This window comes from Salvia hispanica, chromosome 3 (genome assembly GCF_029641045.1).
Source record: "Salvia hispanica isolate PSC_SH4W2 chromosome 3, Shi_PSC_v1, whole genome shotgun sequence".
NCBI classification, from domain to species: Eukaryota; Viridiplantae; Streptophyta; class Magnoliopsida; order Lamiales; family Lamiaceae; genus Salvia; species Salvia hispanica.
This window is the reverse complement of record NC_142694.1, coordinates 42,053,132-42,065,746: the sequence shown is the minus strand read 5'-3', so window position 1 is coordinate 42,065,746 and position 12,615 is coordinate 42,053,132. Positions and strand designations below refer to the sequence as shown.

At 38.2% G+C, this 12,615-nt stretch overlaps 1 long non-coding RNA gene across 1 annotated transcript; it reads left to right on the top strand.

Moving 5' to 3' along the window:
* The first annotated feature begins 10,864 nt into the window (after nt 1-10,864).
* On the top strand, nt 10,865-12,503 carry LOC148930844 (uncharacterized). Its single transcript, XR_016136367.1, has 2 exons — nt 10,865-11,890; nt 12,040-12,503. It is a non-coding gene; the product is annotated as an uncharacterized LOC148930844 (long non-coding RNA).
* The last annotated feature ends 112 nt before the right edge of the window (nt 12,504-12,615 follow it).

Below are 12,615 nucleotides of genomic sequence, written 5' to 3'. Positions count from 1 at the left end.
TGTGGTGGGGATGCGACGCATGAGATCATGATAGGAGCTATGTGGAATCTTGTTTGTTAAGATGGTTGTAACTAACTCGGTGCAGCCTCTTGCACTCGATCTTTTGAGTTAGTATAAAAGTTAGTTTTGTAGCTCTTGTATCTTAGATGATCAAGTCATATCCTTCTCTCAAGATATTGTATAGTTCTAGAGTTCATTGAATAAAAGAAGAGAGTTCTTCCCCTTATCTTCTCTTTCGCTCACTCACAAACTTAGTCATACTCTTTCATCTTCAACAATTGGCACCGTCCGGTGGGAATTCCGATCAACCTTCGTTTTGAAATAATGGCTGCGCGATTGGAAGCAGAGAAATTCACGGGCAAGAATGACTACGGTCTTTGGAAATTAAAGATGCGTGCGGTTCTTGTGCAGCAAGGTTTGGCTGCAGTCTTGAGCGCGGCTGATTCCGATGAGAAAGGGAAGGCCACGGCTCTGGATGAGAAAGCTCAGGCGACGAGATGCAGATGAAAGCTCATAGCGCGGTCATCCTATGTTTGGGAGATAAGGTGCTAAGAGAGATTCAATCGGAGACTACGGCTGCAGGTATATTGAAGAGATTAGATGAAGTTTATCTTGCAAAATCCTTGGCTAATCACCTCTACATGAAAAGGAGGTTTTATTCGTATAGTTTTTCTGAAGATAAATCTATTTCTGAGCAATTAGAGGATTTCACTAAATCTATAGACGATCTTGAAGCTGTAGATGTCAAAATTAGTGATGACAAGGCAATCTTGGTTCTTAATGCTCTCCCTAATTCCTACGATCAAATGAGAGATGCTATTTTGTATGGGAGGGATAAGGCGATTGTCTTGGCTGAAGTACATGCAACTTTAATGGCTAAGGAGTTACAAAAGGATGCAGCTAAGAAATCTGATCCTCTGCCTGAGTCTTTGAATGTAAAGCGGTTTAGCAAGAAAAAATTCAAGAAGAAGTATGTAGATTCCAAGCCTGAGGCATCTACATCCAAGGAGACACGTTCTTGTCACTATTGCAAGAAGCCTGGGCACTTGAAGAAGGAGTGCTATGCCTGGTAAAGAAAGCAAGCGGCAGAGGGTAATTCTCATACTAATGTGATCAGTGAAGAGGCAGATCAAATGCCTGAGGTCATGAATGTTGTGGATTAGTGTCAAGGGGCTTCTTGGATAATGGACTCTGGTTGTTCTTTTCATATGTTCCCAGTGAAAGAGTGGTTTCAAGATCTTAAGGAGATACAAGGATCTATGCTGCTTGGTAATAATCAGACTTGTGGCATCAGAGGAATTGGGAATATCATGTTAAGAGTCTTTGATGGATCATTCAAGATTTTATCTGAAGTTAGGTACATACCACAAGTGAAGAGAAACTTAATCTCATTAGGAACTCTGGAGAGAAAAGGATATACATTCATTTCAGAAAATGGTGAGATGAGGATTTCAAAGGATTCGCATGTAAAGATGGTTGCTCGAAGTAGTTCTTGGTGAATCCCATTTAGCGTCTAAACCAAGTCTGGTGCAATAGCACTCAAGATTAGGGCATCCTGCAGAAGGTACCCTCAAGGCTCTGGCCAAACTGCAATTAATTGATGTTGGCCATGATGAGAAGTTGCAGCCTTGTGAAGACTGCTTGCTAGGAAAATCTAAGAAGCTCAGCTTTCCTACCGGTAAACATACCTCATCCTTACCTCTAGATTATGTACATTAAGATCTTTGGGGGCCTGCTCCAGTCAAGAGTTTGGGTGGAGGCAAGTATTACATGTCTATAATAAATGATTGGTCCAGAAAGGCATGGGTGTACATATTGAAGGAGAAGTCTGATGCCTTCAAGACTTTCCAGATTTGGTGTAAGGAAGTAGAGAAAGAAAAGGGATGCTCTCCTAAGATCTTGAGAACTGACAATGGTTTGGAGTACCTATCAAAGGAGTTTGATCAATTTTGTCAAGAAAATGGGATAAAAAGACACAAAACTGTACCTGGGAATCCACAACAAAATGGTATGGCTGAGAGGCTAAATAGAACATTGCTTGAAAGAGTGAGGTGTCTGCTATCTTCATCAGGTGCTAAGAAGCATTTCTGGGCTGATGCAATTTGCACAGCAGCTTATTTGATAAACAAATGTCCAACCTCTGGAATTGGTGGTGCCATACCTGATGAGAGGTGGTATGGAAGTAAACCTGATTACTCTACTCTGAAACCTTTTGGGTGTAAGGCCTTTGCACACCAGAAGCAAGACAAGTTAAGTGCAAGGGCTCTGCAGTGTGTGATGATGGGGTATCAGAGAGGTGTGAAGGGGTATAGGCTCTGGTGTGTGGAGCCAAATAATCAGAGGATAGTGATCAGCAGAGATGTTGTTTTCATTGAAGATAAAATGCCTTTTCTGGAGAAGAGAGCAGATCCATCTCTGGTACTGGGATTAGGACAGATGATTATCACTTTGAGGTGGAGGAAAATGTATATGTTGGTGGTATAGATGGCACTAATGACTTTCATACTGAAGAGGTTCAAAGTGAAATCTCTGACTCAGTTGGAGCTGATGGTCTTCAAGGCACAGAAGCCCCAGATGATCTTGCAACATACCAACTAGCCAGAGACAGGGTAAGAAGGCAGAATGTTAAGGCCCCTGCCAGATATAGAGACACTGAGATGCTCTTTTATGCTCTTCACATTGCAGAGCAAATTGAGCTTGCTGAGCCCAACTCCTATGCAGAAACTGTTGTTGGTCCTGAATCTAAGCAATGGATTCAAGCCATGAAGGAGGAAATAGATTCTTTGATCAAGAACAAGACATGGATCCTAGTGGATAAGGATGAATCCAGAAAGGTGATTGGATGTAAATGGGTGTTTAAGAAGAAGGTTGAGTCAGTACAGGCAGAGAATGTGAGATTCAAGGCAAGACTTGTGGCAAAGGGATTCAATCAAGAGGAGGGAATTGACTTCAATGAAGTGTTTTCTCCAGTGGTTAAGCACAATTCGATCAGGGTTCTCTTGGCAATAGCAGCAAGAAAGAATTGGGAGTTGGAACAGCTTGATGTCAAAACAACTTTTCTAAATGGGGATTTGGAAGAGACAATCTATATGACTCAGCCACAGGGCTTTGAGGTGCCAGGATATGAAGATAAAGTGTGTATGCTCAATAAGAGAATTTATGGCCTTAAGCAAAGTAGTAGGCAATGGTATTTGAAGTTTGGTGAGAGCTTATCTAGGTTGGGCTTCTGCAGGTCTTTATATTATAGTTGTGTTTTCATCAAGAAGCAGAAGGGAAAGCAACCAGTTTATCTACTATTATATGTGGATGATATGCTCATATCTGGGCAAGACATTGCTGAGGTCAGAAAGGTGAAGTCTCAGCTTAAGGCAGAGTTTGATATGAAGGATCTTGGGATAGATAAGAGGATCCTAGGCATGAATATAATCAGAGATATAAAGAAAGGAAATTTGTGGCTACTTCAGACTGATTATATCTTGAAAACCTTGAAGAAGTTCAAGGCTGAAAACATGAGAGTCACTTCCACACCACTGGCTATGCACTTCAAGTTAACAAAGGAGCAGAAGGCTGAAACTGAGACTGAGAAAAGGGAAATGGAGTTGATCTCATACTCTAATATAGTTGGAAGCTCAATGTACATGATGATCTGCACAAGGCCTGACATTGCTCATGCCATAAGTACTACCAGCAGATATATGGTTGGTTTTGGAAGACATCACTGGAGTGCTTTAAAATGGACAATGAGATACCTTAAGGGAGCAGATAGCCTGGGGATACTACCAAAGAAGGTGGAGTTGAGAATGAGCCTTTGGTTGGTTTTTGTGATTCAGACTATGCAGCTAGCCTTAACACCAGGAGATCTCAGACAGGATATATATTTACCTTGTTTGGCTCAGCTGTGAGTTGGAAGTCAGGATTGCAGAGTGTAGTGGCTCTATCTACTACAGAGTCCGAGTATATGGCTCTTACTTCGGCTGTGAAGGAGTGCAAATGGTTGATGGGGTTAATCTCAGACTTTGGAATTCAGCAAGAAAGTGTGTCTGTACATTGTGACAATAATGGAGCCATTTGTCTATCTAGGCACCAAATGTTTCACGAACGAAGTAAACATATCGATGTAAGGCTTCACTTCATAAGAGATGAGGTGGAGAGTGGAAGAGTAAGAGTTGTGAAGATAGATACAGCTCACAATCCAGCTGATATGCTCACTAAGCCATTGAGCAAAGAAATATTTGACTATTACTGCAGGCTAGTGAATCTGCATGCTTTGCATACCAGAAGCTGTGATGGCCATGGTGGAGATTGTTGAGAGTATGGCCATGCACAGCTACGGACGACTGCATGGAGTGCTATGGTGGATCTACAGGGGTTCATGGAGTGTTGTGGTGGGGATGCGACGCATGAGATCATGATAGGAGCTATGTGGAATCTTGTTTGTTAAGATGGTTGTAACTAACTCGGTGCAGCCTCTTGCACTCGATCTTTTGAGTTAGTATAAAAGTTAGTTTTGTAGCTATTGTATCTTAGATGATCAGCTCATATCCTTCTCTCAAGATATTGTATAGTTCTAGAGTTCATTGAATAAAAGAAGAGAGTTCTTCCCCTTATCTTCTCTTTCGCTCACTCACAAACTTAGTCATACTCTTTCATCTTCAACTCAATCGATCTTTTTTCTTCGGTTATCTCAAATATTTTTTTTCCAATGAGTCCCCTTCATTGCGTATAAAAGAGATTATTTTTAGGCATTATTACTAGACAATTTTTAAAAAATGATGGTTCTTAAATATTTATAGTTTGGAGAAATTTTTAATATTTAAACTAAAATAAAACACATCATATTTTCTATATAATCTTAAATAGTACGATGAGTATAATTAAACACCATAAATAATAAAGATTATATTCAATCATACATGCTTTATTATCGTGGAATATAAAATAAATGTGAAAATAAAGTAAATATATATATTTACTCCAATATTAGTTAGATAATATCATGGAATATATAATACTCCAACACTTCAATGGAGTAAATAGCCAGAAACGCGCCATAATTTGTGATTAATGGAAGTACTCTGAATTCGACATTTTTAACTCAATTCCCAAAGAAAATTCTTTTTGAAACACAAAAAGTAGCTCAAAGTGAATGGTTCATTCAGTAAACTTAAAAACAAAGATCATACTTAGTTAATATTAAAAATGGGTCACTCCATTTAAAAGGGTTATCCATCGTCGACTTGGATCCGCTCTAAAACCATATTAGACCTCATAAGGGAGAGTTATCCAAACTTATTTATATGAGACAAGATCATCATCAAGTCAACGTGGGACAAAGTTAATGAGATTTTAACAATTACTCCTTTCGTCCTAAGATAATTGAGGTATTTCTTTTGGACACGGAATTTAAGAAATTGATGTATTAAAGGTTAAAGTTGAGAGAGTAAATAAATAGAGGAATAAAGCAAGAGAGATGAAGAGGGAGTAAAGTATAAGGAATGATAAAGTTTTTGCTAAAAAAGAAATTGCCCAACTACCTTAGAATAACTCAAAAAGGAATACAACTCAACTTCCTTTTGAGATTGGGTGGAGTACTAATTTAGTTAGAACAAGAAGGGAAACAGCACAAGTAGAAGTAGTAGTATTATTATAAAATTGCAACTAGTAATGAAATCAAAAGATCATTTGTTCATATTAATATACCTTCTTCTACCAAGGCACCAAGTAGGCTTAAGAACTTGCTCTGTCCTTGCACCTCTGCTAGATAACTTGTACAAGCTTCAATTTCCAGAGAGAGAGATTGATCGAGATATTAATTACTCCACACTGGATGATACGAATCTGGGTAGCGCTAAACCAAGGAAAGTGAAGAGAAGAGGTGAAAAAGAGCCAAGCCGCAACTGGGGTCAGATTCGAGCAAAGATTCGCCTATCCATATGATGTCCAAATGCTTTTCAAAGACCACCATTGTCTTCTCCATCGAAAGAGCTTCGCGTGAGTACCTTGCACGCCTCAATCGGAGCTCGGATGAGAAAGTTATGGTCGTTTTACAAAAACTGCGCAGTCCAACAAGCAAAATGCCCGACGACAGTGAAAACGCCCGGGAAAGGCCCCAAAACGCCCGGCCGAGCGTTTTATCTCCTAGAAGATTTCAAAAAGGCGGGATTTTGAATTATTTTGAGTGACTTTTCTTATTCCAACCCTAGTTTGAGTGACTTTTCATCTCCCAATCTCCCACATCTATAAATAGGGCCTTTTGTATCTTTTGTAATAGATTAGAGATTAGAGTCGAGTTTAGAAAAAGAGTGTCTCCTTTGTGAGAGTCCCTCCCCATGTTGGGTGAGATGAATGTTTGGAAAAATCCGTGGCCGGGCTATGGTTACTTTGTGGTTAGCCCGGGGTTAGCCACTTGGTAAATTCACAACTAGCACCATGTAGCTAGTGGCGGAGCTTGAGTGAGAGTATACCCTAGGGGCGGAGCTCGAAGCGTATACCTCTAGTGGCGGAGCTCGAACGAAAGTATACCCTAGTGTCGTGAAGCTAGCGAGTGAGTCAATTTAAATGGTTGCTTGGATGAAAGTTGCCAAGGGTTGCCATCATCTTTTTGGTGGTGGTCCTTCGGTCTCCAAGAGGTCATTTGTTCACTCCTCAATTTCTTCCATTTCGATCCCCCTCGCCCTTTCTATTTTTGTTCTATCTTTTTGTGGGATGGAACACCTATCCTTTTTAATGTACTTTTTATTTAAGTTTCAATGTAATGTGTTTTTGTGTTATTGTTGTAGTGTTTTTAGCTTGTGCTAGTTTTTAATTGTGTGTTGCTTTTACAAGAACAAGTCTTGGACTAATTTTGGAGATTCTCATCACTGGAACTACTGAATTGGAGCATATCTAGCGCTTACTTTGACAAAATAAAGAGAAGACTTGGAAAATACTACAGAAAAGACAAATAGTCTTTTAATAAACTCCAAATTGACAAGGACTCAGATCTTATTGCCCACAAAAGACAAATAGTCTTTCAATAAATTCCAGATTGAAAGGGCTCAAAAGTAATTGGGCAATGCTTCGAACTAAATTCAATTTTAATCCGATAATATCATACGATATCTCATTATAAAATTATATTTCAACTTTAAAAAAATTAGAGGAAAGTTGATAAAATAAAAGTTAATGCAATGTGTTCTTTGTTTATATTATACTAGATTTATAATAAAATGCTAGTGAATTGAGTTAGTGAAATATAAAGCCCATTAAAAAAAAATTTAAAAAAAGTGAAATAGGACAATCAATAAGGGATTTCCAAAAAAAAAATGAGATACATAATGAATAATGAGGGACGGGTGGAGTATTACATGCACATAATTAGTAACTAAACATGTTAGAATCAGTAAATGCTATGTAGGGTTGCGTTAATGTGCTAACTACTTTACAGTAATAACTAATAACTTTCAATTCTGTGTATTAAAATTATCAATACAGAGACATAATTATATCAATACAACATATAAATTTAAATATCAACACAAAGACATAAATTTATCAACACACGAATATTGATAACTTTATGTCTTTGTGTTGATATTTTTAACCTACAAAATTACAAAATTGATATTAGTTATTACTATAACTTAGTTAGTATTTGATCACACAATATAGGTGTGTGATCAAATACTAACTAATTTACAGTAATAACTAATAAATAATATCAATATTGTATGTTAACAATATCAACACAAAGACATAAATTTATCAATCTTCTTGTGTTGATAAACTTATGTCTTTGTGTTGGGAGTGTGATCAAATACTCCCTCCGTCCCAAGATAAGTGACTCATATTCCTTTTTGGGACGTCCCAAGATAAGTGACTCATTTCATTTTTAGTACTCTCTCTCTTACTTTTTCTCTCTACTTTATTAACTCTCATACTTCATTCACTTTCCACTTTATTAATAAAACCTCATTTCCTTAAATCCCGTTCTGAAAAGTTTGTGGTCACTTATCTTGGGACGGAGGGAGTACTAACTACTCCCTCGTCCCAGATAATTTGGGACAATTTGACCGGGCACGGGTTTTAAGAACTGTAATGGAAAGTGGGTTGAAAACGTTGGTGGGATGTGGGTCCCAGTTTTAAAGTATTAGTTTTATAATAAAATGTGAGTATGAATGAGTTAGTGGAATATGTGGTCCACTACTAAAAATGGTAAAAGTGAAATGGGTCAAATTATTTGGGACGGACCAAAATGGAATACTGGGTCAAATTATCTGGTACGGAGGGAGTAATTTATTGTAATAACTAATAACTAATATAAATGTTGTATGTTAAAAATATCAACACAAAGACATAAATTTATCAATCTTCTTGTGTTGATATTTAAATTTACATGTTGTATTGATTTAATTATGTCATTATGTTAATTTTAATACACAGAATTGAAAGTTATTTATTATTACTGTAAATTAGTTAGCACACTGTTAGAAAAAGGAAAAGATATTAGCTTGGAGATCAAGAAAGCTTGGAGGACAAGAAACAATTAGCTTAGAGGCTAAGAAATACATTAGCTTAGTGCCTAAGAATACTTGGAGCACAAGTTTTGTAATACCCTATATAAGGGTGTTATATTACTGAAGAAACCAACTAAAAGCCATATATTAAAATGTAGTCTTCAAAGTTCTTTCGGTCTTTTACTTTCTGCAATAGTATTTTATTTTTCACATTTTACTTTTCAACATGGTATCAGAGCAGGTTCGATCAAAGATATTAGCTTGGAGATCAAGAAAGCTTGGAGGACAAGAAACAATTAGCTTAGAGGCTAAGAAATACATTAGCTTGGTGCCCAAGAATACTTGGAGCACAAGTTTTGTAATACCCTATATAGGGTGTTATATTACTGAAGAAACCAACCAAAAGCCATCTATCAACATGTAGTCTTCAAAGTTCTTCCGGTCTTTTACTTTCTGCAATAGTATTTTATTTTCCGCATTTTACTTTTCAACATGGTATCAAGCAGGTTCGATCAAAGGGATCGTTCACTGTCTCTATATCAGTAAAAAAAAAAAAAAAAAAAAAAAACTTCCAACCATATCCATCCCATAACAACCGTGAGAGTTCTAAGTCAAAAAAACCTTCCAACCATATGCATCCCATAACAGCCGTGAGAATTCTAATTCAAATTACAAATCTGCCAAAACTCCTCGACCAAAACCGGAAAAAGGGCGAAGATAGGGAGAATTTTCTGCTAAATATTCATTGGTTTCTGAATTTTTCGGATTATTGTTAATTACTAGGAGTATATGTGTATGAAAATCTTTGAGGGTGGACCGTAGAATTGCAGAGATGAATTAATTACAACAATGTCCTACATGGATGTCATGAAATAATGATAAGAGAAGAGTACTGCCACTTTGTAGTTTGATGGCCGATTTGAATTATTAGGAGAAATATGTATTTGATAATCTTTTTGATCAAATTCAATCCACTAGAGAAGACCACAATCGAACCAACTTTTGGCGCCCCGAAATTCAAATCTCCGTTGAGAGACAGAATATCCGGAGACAGCTTGTGTCGGCTTCTAAAGCGGAATCCATCACAGGGGGAGAGACTGTCACCGAAAAGCTGACGCAGTGGAAACAGTCACTAAGAGCCTAGGGGGAGAGAAGACCAATTTGATATCCCCGGAATGGCCTGAGAGAAGTTCGCCATTTCCCGCAGCAGGCCCTCGGAAAAGGAGACAAAGAAGTTGATAAATTATCTGGCCTAGGGGGAGAGAAGGCCACAACCGATGAACGACTATCAGACCAAAGGAAAAGACGACGAGTTATCCGGCTGAGAGAGCAAGATATTGACCAACTGGATGACTCATCTTCAAAACAGAACCACAATCGGAGAAGCCAACGTCAGGCGAGAAAGCAATCTTGGAGTCATGGTGGCCAAGCTGAAGACTAAGGGCTGGCCGAAGTTTACACACACCTATGAGTCTCCACACGGACGGAGAAGAAGGATGCAGAGGATCAGTCATGGAAGAGATCGAGTCTCCAACCCCAAAAGAGAAGAAGATATAGAAGTAGTTACCCGGTAGAGGGGAAGAGGAAGTACCCTACCAGAAGAGAGATAACGAAAGGTCATCGACAAAGCCTACGAGGAAGAAGGCCAAAGGGGCCGTTGAGAAAGCCACCAAAGAGAAACTTGTCGTCGATGAATTGTTCGGAAAAAGTAGAGAAAATGACCGGCGATTTAATAGGCGAGAAGCCCGGTGGCAAATGGTCGCTGCAACAAAGGATGAGAAAAAGTAGTGGCTCAGTTGTGGATGAAGGATGGGTAGCCATCTATTGGTGACGCGCGATTCTCGGAGGGACGGCGCAAAACCGATCTACTAGCCGAGAAGATAGTGGCGAGAATATCGTGAAGAGGTGTTCGGAAATTAAAGCTCATTGTCAACTGGAGAAGATCTGGAGACGAGGGACGCACTATGGCTGCGAAGCTTCAGCTTATGAAGAATCAGAAACCGGAATGAAGGAGTGACGGGAAATGTGCAGACTTCTGATGGACGACCAGAAGTGTTGTCAGAGAAGAATGACATAAGGAGCAGAGGCTCCACAGTGTTTGGCGAATGGCAATCACCGAGAAGAGACCCATAAGGAGAAAGGAGACTGATGGTTTCACGTCTTCATTTTTAGAAAAGTAAATTTGGGCCGAGTGGTTATTAGGCTCAAGAAGAAAAAAAAATGGGCTCATAGTTTGAGCTGGAATGGACCGAGAATGGTCTTAAGATGGCTCCTTGATACGAGCAAAAACTGTCTAGATAAGCTCCTCGACATGAGTCAAAACTGTCTAATGGCTCCTAGATAAAACTATCTAAGATGGCTCCTTGATATGAGTTAAAACTGTTAAAGATGGCTCCTAGATACGAGCTAAAACTATCTAAGATAGCTCCTAAATATGAGTGAAAACTGTTTAGACAAGCTCCTTGACACGAGTTAAAACCGTCAACAGAAAATTGAAGAACTCCTTGAAACGAGTCTAAACTTTCAATGAAAAAATTGAAGAGCTCCTTGATAAGAGCCTAAACTTTCAATGAAGAAAAATGAAGCAGCACCTCAAACTTGAAAATTGAAGATCGTGCTTGTTAAGTATCGAAAGATTCGATACTCAACTTGAAGGGGAGTGTTGGAATGGAGAAATCAATTAATAGAAAATTAAGGAACCGAGATAGCCAACTCAAGAAGCTTTGAAGATGTTCTTTGCAAATTGAGTATCGGAGATCCCACTACTCAATTTGAGGGGGAGTGTTAGAAAAAGGAAAAGATATTAGATTGGAGACCAAGAAAGCTTGAAGGACAAGAAACAATTAGCTTAGAGGCTAAGAAATACATTAGCTTGGTGCCCAAGAATACTTGGAGCACAAGTTTTGTAATACCCATTATAAGGGTGTTATATTACTGAAGAAACCAACCAAAATCCATCTATCAAAATGTAGTCTTCAAAGTTCTTTCGGTCTTTTACTTTCTGCAATAGTATTTTATTTTCCGCATTTTACTTTTCAACACACACTAACGCAACCCAGGCTATGTATAGTTCAATTCCAATGAAAATGTCACACCTTCCAAGCCAGATGGTACTTGAAGGGCTTCTTTGTCTTACATAGGAAGATGTTCTAGCCTCAGGTATATATCTCCCGGCTCGACCCAATTCTCCATTCGGCCTCAAAATTATTTGTACATTGCATAGAACTTTCAAAGTTGGCTCATACCATACGACTAGTGCACTCATATGCGCAATCAACACGTACCTCATTGTATCGATCCACAACTTTTTGACAAAATGTGGAAGCCATATGGAAGCCTTTCGCGAGAGTTGGTAACAATCGGATTTTCATGCGCAACACTCGAAAATCCTTTAGGTATATCCATGATATGCTCGGATTTTGCACTATTTTAAGGCCATTATTTGGTCCATTTTAAGTGTCAAAGTTGCATTACATGTCTATCAATTACATATTTTTATCTATTTTGGTATTTTGACGTGTTTTGTGCGAAATGTGCATAATAGAGCCTAAAAAGATCGATGATGGAAATCTGGAGTATTCGACATGGAAATTGCAAGAGTTGGGGTTATGGCAAAGGATAGGGTGGAAAAGACCAGAACTACCAAGGCTAGCTTCATTGCTTGCTGAAAAGAGTGGTGAATATGCAATCACAGTGTTGGTATAATTATAGAAATAAGTGTGATTGATATATAATCATGGTGTTTAGAAGAACATTTGAAGTTCACTACATAATCAAATTAACAAGGAAACGAAGCAAAGGACCAAAAACAGAGTAGACCACTTATACGAGTGGTGAGTTCACATACCTTTTTTGGTAGTTTTATGAAGTTGAGTTCAAGAACTCTAGCATCTTGACATTGTTTGACAGATAATGAATGTTGTAGAAAAGACAACAAGAGACTTTGGTCATTTCGTCGCTCATTGATATTGTGTGCATATATATAATAAAAAATACTTTGGAAATAAATCACTTTCTTAGAAATAAGGTAAATGTTTTTATTGATAAACACTACACTTAAGTTGAACTGTGTATTAAACAGACAGAGAAAAGTAAAACATCATCTTTTTAGTGTCAAGAC